The sequence below is a fragment of the Ahaetulla prasina genome, chromosome 7 (assembly GCF_028640845.1).
Source record: "Ahaetulla prasina isolate Xishuangbanna chromosome 7, ASM2864084v1, whole genome shotgun sequence".
NCBI classification, from domain to species: domain Eukaryota; kingdom Metazoa; phylum Chordata; class Lepidosauria; order Squamata; family Colubridae; genus Ahaetulla; species Ahaetulla prasina.
The window spans coordinates 8,533,896-8,546,717 of record NC_080545.1 but is presented as its reverse complement, the minus strand read 5'-3'; the positions used below and the strand labels follow the sequence as shown (position 1 = coordinate 8,546,717).

The 12,822-nt window shown below is 44.3% G+C and overlaps 1 long non-coding RNA gene across 1 annotated transcript; it reads right to left on the bottom strand.

Annotated features, from left to right (window-relative positions):
• Positions 1–398: 398 nt before the first annotated feature.
• On the bottom strand, positions 399–12,736 carry LOC131201683 (uncharacterized). Its single transcript, XR_009155949.1, has 2 exons — positions 9,237–12,736; positions 399–9,205 (listed from the first exon to the last, which is right to left on the bottom strand). It is a non-coding gene; the product is annotated as an uncharacterized LOC131201683 (long non-coding RNA).
• Positions 12,737–12,822: the final 86 nt, after the last annotated feature.

Genomic DNA, 12,822 nt, shown 5'->3' with positions numbered 1-12,822 from the left:
AGGGCTGTTCCCTCCAGGAAGTGCCAAAATGCCTTTTCAATTATTACATTTTCCACCCGGCCTTTTGAAAAATCAGATTAGATGGCAGCAGAGCAAAGCAGAACAATGGGTATTCCTGTCAGCTGTTTTGGTGGCAAGCTATCTCAAGAGGTTGTGTAACCTGTCTCAAAACCTCTCCTTTAATGAATAGCCAGTATACACACACTTTTTAATCGGTTTTATTGCACACAAAGGGAGAACACACGTCTACATTTATTTAGTCCAAATTTAATTAATAGTGAGGAAAACCAGTTACACAAAACACAAGGTTTTGGGTTTTTTTAATGGAAGCAGAGAATTTCGATGGCTCCAACTTCTCTGTTTTGTTTTTTTTAAAAACAGATGTTATACCAAATCACTCATATTTTTTAATAAAGTTTTTATTTTTATCTCCAAAGTTAAAATACAAAATAGAACAAAATAAAAACCAACTATAAACAAAAACATCCAAACAAAAAAGTAATAAAGATATGCTTATAACAAATATAACATTAACATTAAACATGAAATGACCACCTTGGTTGAATGCTGAAAAATACATATAATACATACATCTCCCCCCACCTTGTTTAACAGGTTTACAAATAGTTATAAGCTTTCCCGTCTGTATTTACCAAAAATCTTATATAAAAAGATGTCACTGATATGGAAATCTATTATTTAGCTATCTATCAAGTCAATCCACCATCTATTCACTTAAAAATAAAAAGTGAAAAGATAACCAACCCCAAAAACAAAGTTAAGTCTTCAAAGCCTTGCTAACAGTCTGCTATTGTATTTTAACACAGGGAAAGTCCACAAACGGCTTCTTATAAATGTATTTAATCCATTGTCTCTAATCAATGCTGTTAATTTTACCATCTCTCCCAGGTCAGTCAATTTTAAAACCTATTCTTCAACAGTCAACTTTCCCTTTTTCTTTCCAATACTTGGCAAAGGCAAATCCTTGCAGGAGTCATCATGTAAAGAAATTTGTCCCCCACACCAAAACAAGATAAAAAGAAAAGAATGCAGATTAAACACATAACCCCCAAAAGCCTATTGTTCAGAAGCAGCCCATTAAGAAATGACAAATACCTAGGAATATCTTGCCTGCCCTTAGTGGTAAGATCTGGTCAACCTAAGGAGATAAGCAGGGTTGGGCCTGGTTTACAATTTACTATGATCACTTCCACGGAATACCAGAAGTGTAGGTCAGATACAATAATTAAGAAAACAAAAATTGGATGAAGGCGGTGATAAACCACTTAAATCTCATTTCCAAGAAAATTAAGAGGACAGGAGTTCAATTCAGAGACTATTTTTTTTAAGCAATTTGCACAGTGACAATTATAGCAGAGGGAAGTAGTTTTAATGAGGCAAGGGGAGCTCTGTTTGGCATTTTTACACAGGGGTTATTAGAATAGAATTCATTCCAGTATTTTAATAACCATACGCAGGTAGCCCTTGGCTTATAACAGTTTGTTTAGTGACTGTTCGAAGCTCCAAGGGCATCGAAAAAAAGTGATTTGGGACCCATTTTCACGTCTCCTGAAGCACCTAGGTTACGCCTAAGCAAATTGATCTGGACGAATGGATAGGAAAGGAGCAAGATCCTGCATAGAGAGAGGGCGGCAAGGCACAGACGATCAATACCACAAACAGATTGGCAATTCCCTCCAATGCAAGACTGGGATAATACAAGCTTTAAACGCAGGGCTGCCCAAGGCGTTCAGGTTTTCCGCTACGAAGGGGCTGCTGCTTTCGGATAAAATGTTTTAAAACGGAGTATTTGTCATCGGTATTCCAGCTTTCCAAACCAAGGACGACATAAATCGTGAAAGGGTTAACAGAATAGTAGGCATTGCTCCTGAGCCACTTGTCTGAATTGAAGACGAAGCCAAAGAATTAACTAATCAGGGAGGAATTTATACATCTTCCCAGACAGTAAGTAAAACAGCCTTTCCACCACTTTCCAATGACGTCAGCAGCCTCCAGATGTTGACGCTAACCAGTAACCCCTGTCATTTGTTTCAGGCTTTACAGAAAGGAAATTAATACTACTACAGGTAGTCCTTGAATTACAACCAATCGAGCCCCAATATTTCTGCTGCTGGGCGACCCCGTTAGGCGAGTTTTCCACATTTTACCTATTTTCTTGCCACGGTTGTCAAGGGAACCACTGCAGTTCTTGAGTTAGTAACACATTGTTAAGTGAATCTGCCTTTCCTGTGGACTCTGCTTGCCAGAAGGTCACAAAACGGGATGGCGTGATCCCCTCAGGGACAGACTTTGCAACTGTCGTAATTATGAGTCAGTTACCAAGCATCTGGATTCTGATCACGGACCACTGGGGATGCCTCAAAGGTCGTTAAGTGTGAAAAATGGTCGTCGCTTTTTTTCAGTGCCGTTGTTAATTTTGAACATGTAAATGAACTTGCTGTTAAGTCGAGGACTACCTGCATAGGGTAATGAGTCAATGGAACATAAACCAATAATGGAACGAGCAAGGGAGTTCAATGTTTCCATTGCTTAGCGAGGCGGTTCTTAAGTAAGTTGTGTCCTATTTTATGACCTGTTGAAGCAAAGGGCTGCAGTTGTTAAGTAAACTGTGTGGTCGTTAAACGGAACTGGCTTCCCTCGTGGACTGCTTATCAGAAGCCAGCCGAGAAGCTTGCAAATGGCGATCAAATTTTGATTATGTGAACCACGGAGATGTGGCAAAGGCCGTTAAGCACGAGAACCGGCCAGACGTCACTTTTTCAGTGCCACTGTTTTAACTTCGAACGGTGACCAAAATGAAACAGGTTGTAAGTTGAGGAAGATCCTGTGTTCGCTTTCGGGAGAAGGGCAACTTTTAATTCACTTCCTTATTTCACAACAGGAAGCAAAAGCCTAATTTCCGAGTAATTTTCCCTGCTTTCTCCTTTTGTGGCTTTCATTTACCGTTTCTGTAAACTTTGGGAGTATCTCGCTGGGTGATTTACTTTAGAGCAATTTGTGTTTAAGGTCATACAAATACGTATCATTGCGAAACTGCTTTTTGAGCACAACCGCTCTGCTTTTAGGCCCTACCTTGCTGGCAGAAAATAATTTTTTTTTTAAAGAATCTTTTTCTCTCTGGTCAGAATCGCTTACACAAAACAGGAAGAATTTCCCAATTACATCTTGACAACAGCCATTTTTTATAATAATAGCTCATTGCGCACTTGTGAAGAAACCAAGCAAGAGATAGGAAGTTAGCGGGATATAGTATTGCCTGCTAATATCACAGTTGCGGTCTTCACTTGCAAAGGACTATTTAAAAACGCCCATCAGCTGCTCTGGCTTCCCCATCTGAAGACTTGCTTCTGTTTGTTGTCAGACTCTTGTCACTATGGAGATACTGCTACTGCTTAAGTCGCACTCTTTATTTTACTTTATTACTATTATTATTTTTGCTGGGGATGATCAACTGGATTTAGCAAGGAAGTTGACCTATGGAAAAGCTTTTTCCACGTCTTGCCCCAAACACCCCAAGCCTAACCATTTCTTCTTGTCCTATTTTAATCTAGGGAAAGGTAAGGAGCTCTTGTGGATTTTTACTCTGCTAGTCACTGCTGACTTTTAGGGGAACGGGGGCTCATCTCCCTTTTAAGGCCATTGAGCCTGAGCTGACTGAAGGCTTTTCCGCAGTCATGTGGGCAATGTGACATCACAGAGCACGATTACCTTCCCACCAAAGTGGTACCTATTTATCTACTCGCATTTGCATGCTTTCGAACGGCTACCGTTTCCCTGAAAATAAGACTGGGTCTTATATAAATTTTTGCTCCCAAAAAATGCCTTAGCTTAAATTTCCAGTTAGGTGTTATTTTGGGACTGACAATCTTAACTGGGGCTTATTTTTGGGGTAGGACTTATATGATAAGCAACCTGAAAAAAATCATACCAGGGCTTCTTTTCCAATTGGGTCTTATTTTCAGGGAAACATGGTAGGTTGGCAGGAACTGGAGTGAGGACGGGAACTCACCCGTCGGCAGAGTCTCAATGCCGGGCTGCAGACTTTCCAGCCGGCAAGCCCAGCATTTTATCCGCTAAGCCACTGCGTTGCCCCTATTTTAATTTAGACTTGGTTTTAAATACAGTTTGACAAATCTTATCAAGGCCTCAAAAATTCATCAACTTGGATCTGCAGGTTGGAGTATCCTGTGAATTAAAGCGACAGTTCCCTAGCTACTGAGGAATTAAATGGCTTCCCACAGAACTTAGGGAGGTTGACAGAATGGGCACCAAACGTAACACATTAAATGGCTGAAATCGTAAGGAGTATTTTACAAAGTGGCTGTTTTCCTTTCACACCTTACAAAGTCTTTGGAATGTATCTCCCAATCAATGTATGGGAGATTGGCATTTAATTGTTTTAAAAAACAGGGGCCCTACACATTGTGCAGGTGGGGCTTAGACATGACTCCTGCATGCCCCATGTAGCTGATACTTGGACGCTTACTGATAATTGCAAGTTGTCCTTGACCTACCACCATTCATTTAATGACCATTCAAAGTTACAATGGCACTGAAAAAAAGTGAGTTATGATCACTTCTCACACTTAGGACCACTGCAGCATTCCCACAATCAAGTGATTAAACTTTGAGTGTGCCCTGGGGTCCTAGGACTGTCATTTGCAACCTTCCTAGGTTGCTTTCGAAGACTATTGTAGTTAGGTAAGGGACCGTATAGAGATAGAGACTGGGAAAGGCTGAAACTAAGCTCAAACCTTTATTAGAAAGACCAGCAAAACTGAAAACCTTCCATTTGTGTGAGAAAATACACTTCCAGCTGCTTTGTTAAACAGATTTGTCAGAAACATGATATCCAGGCGGCCGAAATAAAATGTCATCCATGGTATGTAATTACACTAAGTGATTTGTTCAAGTCAAGCTATCAGAACTGTGGCAGCTTCACATTGAGCCGTCACGTCACACCTCCCTTCCTTATCCTCTACGAATCTAAGATGACCTATCTTTTAAGATTGAAGGAAATCATACAGAATAACCACCACCTGACAGTCAATTAAGAATTTGGCAACGGAGAGATGCAGCTGAATTTTAATAGCCAGGAGAAAAGCTGAGAGCTTCCCAGCTCTTTAGGGAAAAAAAATAATAATGAAAAAAATTAACACAACATGGGAAAGCAGGCAAATATTTTATAGAGCTGCAAACTCTGTATTACTGCTCCTTCCAAGTTGTACAAGGGCAAAGCAGGAGGAGAAGAACCGTTTATTTCAAGTAACAAGGTAATTCTTCATTCTGCATGCACTTGGGAGCCTCTATAATGAAGGACAGGAACCAGAGCTATTTTGAAACTGGCAAAACTGGGTCGGCCTCTTCCCAATTCACCTGAAATTGGGAAGAGGCAATAACACATTCAAAGAGAATGTTTCACAACATTCTCTGTGTCGCCAAACATTGTTCGTCCATCATGAGCCATGTTAAATCCTGAATCCAACAAACGATGTTCAAATCTTCTCGACTGCCGATCGAAGCCAAACGAAGGAAACAGTAATAATGCTACTGGTGCCCACAAAAGTTAAACGAATTAAAAACAAGTTTTTAAAACCCAGACATGATGATTGTATATTACACGCCAATGCAACCAGGAAGTCCCGCCCAGTTTATCAACTATTAAATAAGTAGCAACTACAGAACCAGGCATCCATTATTCCTGCTCAAAAGCTAGGGCAAAAAGTGAAGTGCACTGATGTTGTTACCTAGTTTGGTAATGGAATGTCTGCTCAGAGCTCCGGGACCTCTCATTTCAACTCTGAACTACAAATATTGTTCTTTAGCAAGAATTTCTTGCACGCCATTCCTGGCAGCTGTGTTTTCATAGTTGTTTTTATTCACTTCTGAACTCAACTGTGAAGGAACACACATACACACAAGATGTGCAAAAATGGCTGATGCAAATTATAATACCAATAATGACTTGTTAGTTGTGCTAGCTCTCAAAAGTATTTCCTCAGAAAATTCATAGAATTTAGGCTCAGTTTAAACTTGGCTTTGAAGCCAGAGTATTATCTCTCCCCTCCTAATTTTTAAAAGTGGGAAGGTAGCCCTAAGGAAAAACTGTTTAATAAACGCCGGCTTCACAGCCTTCTTGGCGAGGAATAGGATTTAAAAGCTTGTACATGACCTCCTTGGGTTTATCCACAGGATTTGGGTAAATCCAGTTAAATAAGATTGCTCCATGTGTTCTTGACCAATAGCCAATGTTTGGAAAGAATAAATACCCAGAATTATATGTATAAACGCTGATAAATCAAATCTGGCCTCGATCTGTAGACAGAGACTGCTGACATATGTTGCCAATTATTATTTTTTTTTAAAGAGGATTTTCAGACAACTTGGACTACATTTCTGGAAGTGTTTTTGTTTTGGTATAATGTTCCGGGATCCTCTTCTCTCTCTCCATTTTAAAACTGATCAAGAACTACGGGATCCTCTCTCCCTCCATTTTAAAACTGATCAAGAATGTTTTTTTTTCTGCAGAAATCCGAGTGCTACCATGTTTTCCCCAAAATAAGATTGTGTCTTATATTTTTTTGAACCCTGAAATAAGCGCTTGGGCCTTATTGCCATGCGCTCAAAAGCCCGCTTGGGCTTATTATCAGGGGATGCCTTATTTTGGGGGGGGGGGGAGGAAACAGGATAGTAAGACTAGGGATGAATGGTTCTGTAACCCAATGAAATGCCTTTTTGAAATATTGCAATGTTTTCTATTCACACATTTCTTCGGGGGATTGCTTGTGTGTGTGATCACAGCTCTACTCAGCACTGTAAGGCTTTTTAAATTTTAGTCTGATGTTGCTGCTTATATTATCACTTGAACGCTTCAGTGAATCACTGGTTTATGTATATTTTTCCCCCGCTGACAGCTACTCCAAGTGACTCTAAGGAGCTGCAGTGCACCGCAGTTTGAAAACCACTGTTCTCGCTTAGCTCCGGACCACAAAGGAAAAAGCTCTCCATATTCTCCAAGGTAGAGAATATTCTAGGTCCCTCCATTGTGTTAAAATTCTGTAAGGCAGAACTCTAGAATCTGTTTTAGCCCCGTGTTATAAAATAATCCAGAGGAAAAGTATTCACACTATCTGGCAAATACGCACGTTCATTCAACATGCCTCCTTTTTCTTGCCATCAGTTGTAAGCTGGAAGACAATCACGCACAACAGTCTGTGTGTGTTGGCTGTGCCAACAATCAAGCTAACTCTGGGCCAAGAAGATACTGCGACTTCTTTCGGAGGGATGTGCAGAATTCACTGGGATTTAAATATTTTGGAAAATTCCACAACGTTCCACTAATCATGCAGTTCCTGGGACAGTTCAATCGAAAGTAAATCCTCTGAACCAGAAGTTGCTGTGATCCCCAAACAGGTTGGTTTCATCCAGAGCGCTATGTCTGAGAAACTGAGGATCATGTCTCGTTTGGGGGATTTACTTCCAGAAATTGTCGAAATACTCTTGAAATAGAGCTATCTGGATGAGGACGGAATGCTCTAGAAAACTCCAGAATCCACGCTTTAATCAAGGAGTTTCAGATCTCCTTACTGTACTGCATGATAGTCCTTACCTTCAAAATCACTACTAACATTACACACACAAAGCGGTTTGAAGCCAAAAGGCTAACACATTTATCACGGTATGTATTTTTTGAGAATCACCATCACTTGATTCTACGCCTTGTGGAATGAAGCATAAATGTTTTAGCCAGCGTTTCACACAAGCACGCAAGCACACTCAATTATGGCTTCGTTAATAATTAATTTCACTAGGTAATTCTGCCTCTCCTCTCAATATTTACCTTGTTTGCCTCCCTCAACAGCCAAATGTGTGCCTATGTATTTATATTTTCTTTTAGCCTATATTCCAGACTTCTGATGCAATGGACTGTGACCTCTAAAAATTACACAGTATTTCTCTTTTTGTTAGCTTTCAAGGAGGCACAAGGATATTTATTGGTTTTGCCAGAGCCCCAGAATCAGCATTTCAAAGTTAACACAGCACTTCTGAAGAGTTCTACACCGTACTCTTCACCCGACTGCTACAGATGAGGAACATCTGGAAAGAGGCTCCATATAATCTCCTTGGGTGGTTCAGCGCACCTGAAAAGAACCAGGCCTCCAAATCTATAGTATGCTCCATGTAAAAAAGTATGTTATGTTAAGTAAGAAACAAACTTCACCAAACATTTAATAAGCTGCCTATAAAACGCACCAGTAACTCTGTTAGAAAGTCATTGTAAACAGAAGAGATTACTACTGAAGGGTCAAATGTATTATTAGGTATATTATTATTGCACCTGACAATGCAGACAAGGCCTAACTAGCCCCAAATTTGTTGCAGGTGTTAAGTGAGTTTTGCCCCGTTTTACGACCTTTCTTGCTGCAGCTGTTAGGCGAATCGCTCCTTAAGATGTTAGCGGCACTGCCGTTGATTGAATATGGCTTCCCCATTGACTGCTTAGTCAGGTTGCCAAGTGTGATCACATGATCCTGGCAACAGTCGTAAAGATGAGTCAGTCGCCAAGCATCCAAATTTTGGTCAGGTGACCGTGGGGATGCTGTGGCAGTCACGTGAAAAAATGGCCAAGTCACTTTTTTCAGGGCCTTTGTAATTCTGAACGGTTGCTAAGAATAGTTGTAAATTGAGGATTAACTGTACTGATAATACTGTAGAACTGGGCCACAGCACGTAAAAACAAAATTGGCCCAATTAAGTATACATAAAAATGGTAGTTTTAGCAATACTCAAGATTTGCTATTCCTAAAAGTAGTCCTTACCCCCTACAAGAAGAAGTGCACGTCAGAAACTCTAGAGAGATACCTGCTAAGAATTAACACTGGAGCAATAGCATTTAGACTTATATACCGCTTTACAGGCTCTCTAAGCAGTTTACAAAGTCAGTATCTTATCCCCAACAATCTGGGTCCTCATTTTACCAAACTCAGAAGGATGGAAGGCTGAGTCAACCTTGAGCCACTCAGAATCGAACTCCTGGAGTATCTATCATTAATTTAACAGGAGACAGAAATCAGACTTTTTCAATCTAGCAAAAGCTTTCCTACACCAAAGCTAGGTACGTGAGCAACTATATCTTTTCACTTTAGATTAGCTTTTGGCTCTATATGGGACTGGTTTCAAGAACCTTATAAAGGTAACTGTTTCAACACAATCACATAGCAAGCTTAGATCTAGTTAGTTTCGATGCGGTGCTCTGGAGTCCATGAACTGCACATTTTGTAGTTTTACTCAGAAAGCAAACTGTCATTGTTACTGACACTTCAGAGATCATGGAACAAAACAAGTTTACTATGTATTTTTACAAATTGCCATAGGTCAGCTCAAGCTATTATATATTTTGGGGTACAACAGTGTGAAATGATTTAACTAGATTGTTCTTCCCTCTTGGCTGACTAGTGGAGTAACTGATGGCCAATAGAACCCTGGCCTACCTCTATTTTTTTCCCCATTAGTTATTATTTTTCCACAAACGTAATGACTTTATGGAAAGTATTTCTACAATGCAATATAAATAACTTTTTATTGATTAGCCATTAGGCAGTATCAATATAATATATTAAGAAAAGCAACAGCAGGACTATGGCTGATCAAACCTTGCCAAATATCAAAGTATAGAAATCTGCTAGGTTCAAAACAACCAAATGGAAGCTACTAATGTGACAAGAAGCTTGTTTGCAAGGGAGGTTAAGCAGCCCAACCATGCACTTTCCATATACTATAATACAGTGGAATGAAAGTGAGTTATCAAATTGTCATTCCAAAATTCTTTCTAAACTTGTAATTTATGTATCACCAGTAATTAAAACGAAGAACTTTAGATGGAGACTAGCAGAATTTTAAGTAACCAGCCTCTAGTGCCGGTCATAATGTGTACCCTATAGTGGCCACTGGCTTGATATTTTTTAATGTTTAGATGCCATTTAATTAGTTTATTAAAATGATTAAATGTTCCTGTAGTTGGGCTAAGTAGTTAAGATTTAACCAGAAGGCAAAAATGAGGTTTGTACTTCAACCGTCCAATGCAACACACACCACAAGCTACTTTCGGTATTACAGAAATACCCGCTACTTATAGTCTCTCAAAAGATTCCACCGAAAACAGTAAGAACTAGAACTCTTCTTTCTGCATGCAGTCATACAAGTTGGAAAAGCAAATCGGCGAAGCACGACTTCCACACACACAAAAAAGAAACCAATTTCTCCATCCTACAACCAAGCCACACAAAATTGATTTTTTTTTTTGCAGCCGATTTACTTTCGGTCCTCTCGCAAAAAACGCCGAAGGGCCTTTTTTGGTACACGGCCGATGCGCAGAGACCTAGATGGCAGCTACCGATTTCCTGCTGCAATCTTGAATTAAGGAAAAGGCTACCATCTTTCACCTGCTTTCTCTTTCCAAAGACCTTTAAAAAAATCGACTGTTCCTACGGGCCTTTGCAGCAACCCCCCCCACCCGCCTATTCTGCACCCACAAACACACCCGCCGAGGCTTGGCTCTTCCATTCGGCAACTCCCTTCCATCCGGGCGGGCTGTCACGAGGGTGGATCGCTCCTCCCGCCGCGCAAAGGCACCAAAGCAGGAGGACGCGAGCGGACAGTGGGGGGGGGGAGGAAAGGAAGGAGCAGCCGCTTCCTGGAGGCACCTTACGGCGCACAGCGGAGGGAGAGGCGGCGGTTGCTCGGCACAGCCGCGCACGTTAAAGAAGCCCAGCGGTGGGCAAAGGTTCCGTCGCTCCACCGCCTTGAAAGGGAGAGCCGGGCAGCCCAGCCAAGCTCGCTGCTGCTGTCGCCGGCGCCGCCTTTTCCGGAGCGAGCTGGGGCGCAGCCAAGCCGAGCCGAGCCGAGCCGTCGCAAGAATGCCACCTCCTCCGTCACGTGACCTCCGGCCGACGTGCAGCAGCGCCCTCCGCCTCTCCAGGGAGACGTTCCGCCATCTTGAACTGACGCAGTTACGGCTAACCGCTCGAAAAGCCGCCGCCGCCGCCCAAACGCCCCCTCCGTTCTCCTTTTCCCCACCCGCGAAAGGAACAGAGTTGGCGTGGGGAAGGGAGGGGAATTAGAACCGCCCGCGGACGACCCAAACACACGGCTGCTTTTTGCCCGGCGCCGCTCCGCTTCCCCTCCCTGCTGTCATGGCGCCCGTTTTCTTCTCTTCCCTTTGCGCCAGCGGCCAAACCCCCACGACCGTTCTTTCCCTCCCCCCCCCTTCAGCCCTACCCAAGCGGAGGCATCTGCCCCTGCTGCAGGATGATGTCAGCATCTGCCAATCGGGACGCGCCTCTTCGGGGCGTCCTTGCAAGCCGATTGGCTCCCGCTCTTCCGGCTACCCACCCTCCTCTCGGGCCCCGCCCTTCGACTGAAGGTTGCTAGCCGCGGTTCGCTGCGGAGAAAAGGCCCGGCAGGAAAAAGGAGGCGGGAAGGGCAGGGAGAAAGTTAAAAACGCCACACGCACACAAGACGCTCGTCAGCCGCCGCCATTTCGTGCTGAGAAAGATACCCCGCCGCCAGACAAAACTAAAATAAAATAGCCAGCGGAACCAGACAACGGGAGGGGGGGGGAAACATCCATATAAATATACACTCACAAGACATTTAATCGCCCGCCCTTTTCACCCCCTCTGCGTACCCAGCGCCCTATTACAGCCGTTGCCTCTGGGTCCCGGCTGGGCAGCCAGCAAAGCCTCTCCCGCCGCTTTCTCCTCCTCCTCCTCCTCCTGCTGCTGCTCCGACGGGGAAGCCCCGCTGAGGGGAAGCGAGCTACTCTAGCCTGCCCATCATCACTTCCTTCTCCTTCCTCCCCTCGGTTCTCCCGGCTCCATCAAAGGAGCGCCGGAGCCGCCAGCCCGGCTTTTATCTGGTGCCCCGAGTTTGCGCACTGAAAGGAGGCTCACTCAGCCCCTGGTGGGCGTCGAACGAAAACCCCGGCCGGCCTCCCCTCCCAAGCTCCGCAGCCGCAAAGACTGAGGCGCTTGTCTGCGCCCGTGGAAGCCGAGGGGTGTCAAGGCGCCGAGGCGACCCCACATCTTCTGCCCCCCAAGGCACTCTTTCTGTCTGCCGCTTCCTTCCCCCCCCCCCGCTCCCCTTAACAACCCCTTGAACAGAAGCTCGGTGCGTCTTCCTCAGTCCCGACGGAGGGAGCGCGATGGAAAGTCCGTGCCCCTCGCCAGAGCGGAGCGGTGCCTGGTTTTAGGAAGAAGAAAGGCGCCAAGCAGGGTCGGGGAATCGGCGCGTCCTCGGCTCCACCACGGCCACTTTTGTCAGCCAATCAGGCCTCCTTCCATCCCTCACCCGGGGATCCGCCGGCACCCGTGCCTCCCACGTCGGCTGAGCGGAGCTAAAGATAGCGCCGTCGTCCCGTACACACACACACCCCACAACCACCAACGCAACCCAAACAAAGCGGCTCTTTTTCAAACCCTCCGGCCCGGCCTCTTCGCACAATAGCCCCCCTCCCTCCGCTTCCTCCCCCCCTCCTCCATTTTCTCTCCCCTCAGGTGACACTTCCAAGAGAGAGAGGGGGGGCGCGCTCCTCTCTCTCTCGCCATGACACGCACCCCGCCCGGCGAAGCTTTGGTCGTCTACCCACCGACCCACCCACCCACCGACTCCTTTCCATCTCCACACGGACCCATCCGCCACAGCCGGGGCAGCAACCCCCCCCTTGCCAGCTTGTAAGCCCACAAGGAAAATGGCGGCTGTTTGGCTTCGCCCTGGTAACCCTGCCCCTGCCAGGCGGGGTGG